This window comes from Octopus bimaculoides, chromosome 19 (genome assembly GCF_001194135.2).
Source record: "Octopus bimaculoides isolate UCB-OBI-ISO-001 chromosome 19, ASM119413v2, whole genome shotgun sequence".
Lineage (NCBI taxonomy): Eukaryota > Metazoa > Mollusca > Cephalopoda > Octopoda > Octopodidae > Octopus > Octopus bimaculoides.
Genome location: NC_068999.1, coordinates 2,952,311 through 2,956,617, shown reverse-complemented (window position 1 = coordinate 2,956,617; position 4,307 = coordinate 2,952,311).

Genomic DNA, 4,307 nt, shown 5'->3' with positions numbered 1-4,307 from the left:
TATATATATATGTACGCACACGCACACACACACACACACACACATGTCTGTGTATAAATAGGTAAGTAGCTGTGTCTGCGTGCGTCTATATATGTACATGTGTAGTTATGTTCCCATGTACGCATGTTGAGTAATGTGTGATGCATTGTTGTGTAGTGAGTGATGCAATGTCGAGTGGGGAGTGATGTAACGTTGATTAATGATTGACATAAAGCTATTTCTCCATTTCGTCTTTACATATTTACTGGAGTCGACATTTTGAAAGATTTCTAAAGATATTGAAATGAAACGTTAAAATATTCCTAGCAGGTTTTCAAAATGCCCAGGTCACAACAAAATATGACAAGACATCGCATAATGTCAATAATGTTAGACTGGACGACGAAAGGCGAATCTGCTGTCTTTTGTAGTTCTTAAGTGGAGTCTTGTAGTTGACTGGATTTTACATAAGGAAATACCGTTTTGGTGATTCTACAATAAAATATTTATTTTAATCTTCTTAAATTATTTAAAAAATAAGCTATTAAAAAGTTTGTTTGCATTTTTATTTTCTTTACTATTGGCAATAACGTTTTCACAATAACTGTAATGACACCTTTTTTGTGTATATTTAATAAAATATTACAAGAATATTGCCTTGTTACTTTACACCATGTTGTCATCGTCAACAATAAAAAGTTTTCCCGCCTCTGGTCAATACAGAAATATGACAGTCGTTGTTGAGTGATGGTTGAAGCTCGCATCCAGTTTACAATAATGGTTTGATGGCAAATGGAACCATTCCATTTTATTTATTGCTAGTATGTGTCAGTAACCTCGAGTCCGTCAGTATGATATCTCACCAACGTCCGCTACCCAAAGGTAAAGTTTTCGGCAATGACCTAACGGCAGATAAAGAATCAAAAGCCGTCTTGTGGCCTCGTCAGAGGAAGATCTGTTTCTCTTTTGTAAATCGACAGAAGAGTGTTGAAGAATGTTGTTGAGTAAATGGAGATATTTGTGGAAATATGTCAACTTTGAACATTTCGTTGACGGTTTAATCACAATCATTCAGGAAGAATTTGGTTTGGATGGGAAAATCAATGAAATTCTAAGCTTTAAATCGAAGTGTGGGGAAAAGGTGAAGACGGTAAATAGTAAATAGGATATTGTTACGAACAGAAGCACATTTGTTGATTGTAAGCGGGATATTAGTGTCAAATTATATAAATCTCTCGGTTACGTGTCTTCTTCTCTCCACTGTGTCGGCCTGCTAAAGAGATACACGCTTGTACTGCGTTCGATATTTGAAAATGATAAATGATCTAATGAAGAGAAATAAAAGGACTGGTTTGATGGGGTTTGAGATGGAGAGATTGTCATAGGGTCACATTGAAATGGTAAAAATTATTAAATGTTTGAAAGATGTGAGACTGACAAGCAGTATGACCTACAAAAGTGAGAACTATTCTTAGCAATTACAAAAGAAAACATCCACGCTGGACTTGAGAAGAATATACAGATCAGAAATGCATTTTCTTAAAAGGAGACATAATTAGAAAGTCGTTTTGACGAAGTTAACCCTGTTCATGTTGTTTTTTTCTAAAATGTAGATGTTACCCACAAAAATATTTATGTTTAAATATAATCTAGAAGAAGATAGACACGGGATGGAAATGATGGAAGAATAATCCAAATCTCTCGTAGAATGGATACCTTTCTTGTAGCTGAAACACAACTCAGTCGGTCAGCAGAGAAGGCCACTATAAAGAGGATGCCTGCTCTATTCACATTCACCCAAGAAGCTTAACTTTTGGAGTTTAGTAGAAAGTGGGTTATACATCTTTAGATTGTATACCTGACTTTCTACTATAAAATTAAAGAAATAGACGGAACGCTGAACTCCAGACTAAACAACCTAAACAATATTTATTTAGATGGTAAAACATACATATCTTTAGTTATACATCTTTAGAGGTGAGAATAACGAGCTGTCGAGTATAAGACCGAAAGATGTAGGGACAGCTTTAAACACACGTCTATGCTCAATCGCTGGCCAGCGAGAAAGAGAATGAATTGAGCGGGAAACGCTTGCTTTATTAATTCTACGCATGCGCAGGCGTTACTACAGGAGTATGAAATTATGGAGATTTTTATGTTAAATATATTTCTGAATTCGGCGAGTTGGCAGGATCGTTGACACGCCGGATGAAATGCTTAACGGTATTTCATCCGTTTTTATGTTCTGATTTCAAATTCAGCCGAAGTCGACGTTGCCTTTCATCCTTTCGGGGTTGATTACATAAGTACCAGTTACGCACTGGGGTCGATGTAATTGACTTAACTACTTTTCGGTATGAGTATAAAAACTGCACCCCTCTGTCAAACCATGCCGAGTCATTGTGAGAGAATAGGCTGATGTCTATGACTGTCTCCCATTTCAATTCTCGATCTTCGATGCCAATGTCTGGTCAGTAAGTCAGTATTTCATTTTCATAGAAGTTTTGGCAAGAACATTCAACGAGCTTTTGGTCGTATACATACATTCTTATATGCATGCATGCATGCATACATACATACATACATACCTACATACATACATACATAATACATAATACATGCATGCATACATACATACATACATACATACATACAGACAGACAGACAGACAGACAGACAGGCGCGGATTTTCCAAATCCAATCTATAAGTGGCACAGTGAAGACTTGTAAGACATTCCAAAGATTCTCCATCTGTAATATATACGTGTCTTTGTATGTGTCTTTGTATGTGTATGTGCGTGTGTATGTGTGTGTGTGTGTGTGTGTGTGTGCGTGTGTATGTAATACACATACAGAAACAAAGAGAAGCGCGCCCGCACACAGACAGACAAACAGACAGACAGACAGACACGCACACACACACACACACACACACACACACACATACACACACAAAGTCATATAAATGCATCTATATACATACGTGTGTATGGGTGTATAATTAATATATACGTACGTGCATGTGTGTATGTAAACATTTGTGTGAAAGTGTTGCGGATGCATTGTGCGTAGGGGAGAGGAAGGGGTTAGTTTTTATGTGTATATATGTATACCTGTGCGTGTGTGTGTGTGTGTGTGTGCGTACGTTTGTGTGTGCGCGCATGTGTTACTGTTTGATCGATCTGTTGAAGGTCAAAGTTGCTATAATGTGTCTGTGTGTGTTTGTGGGCTTGCATATGTGTGTGTGTGTTTGTGTGTGTGTGTGTCTGTGTCTCTGTGTGTGTGTAAGCGAGGTAATGATGATATGAATACATAAATAATATAGTTGAAGTTTAACCACAGGTCAGTCCTTATACAATACACTTATGATAAAAACCTTTCCACCAATGGCCATCCCTTCATACCCGCTACGCTGCCACCATCACCACCACCACTACCACCACCACTAACATTGTCCCCCACCGCCATCTCTTCCCCCATGAGGTCAGTGTCTTGTCCTTCACAGATTCCCACAGTTTCGCACTTCACTGTTGAGTAACAACAAAATGAAGAAGCTGTTTATTGAGCACGGCTGACCTCCGACCTCCGACCTCCGACCTCTGACTCAATATTTACCTCACTGCGTGAAACCTTTACTAGGTCAATGGATCGCTGACCCTGGCATCTTCTACGTGGTTCATACAATATGCTAGACATAACAGCCCTTTTATCATCCATAGATCAGGGCTGGGACGAAAACTATGTAAAAAAAAAACAGCAGCACATGACACGTCACACTACACACGCGCTCACCACCCATATACATACATACATACATACATACATACATACATGCAGGCATTCATGCATGTATGTATGTATGTATGTATATATATATATATATATACACACACACACACACACTTATATATATATATATATATATGTGTGTATGTATGTATGTAGGCCCAAGCATGGCTGTCTAGTAAGAAGCTTGCTTCCCAACCAGATGGTTCCAGGTTCAGTCCCACTGCATGGCACCATGGGCACGTGTCTTCTGCTATAGCCTCGGACCGACCAAAGCCTTGTGAGTGGATTTGGTAGAGGGAAACTGAAAGAAGCCCGTCGCGTTTATGTGTGTGTGTGTGTCTTCAATGCTCGAAATAAGGAGCAGAAAGGTCGTTCTTTATGTTACTTGTCTTGTTTTCCATTTGCTTCTCTCGTTGTTCGCATACAAAAGTTTGTCTTCGCATTTCATGTTTTCGTATTTCATGTTGTTTATGTTTTATGACGTATTGTACCCTTATATGCATGTATATATACACATAGAAAATATTTTCTTTTGCCTT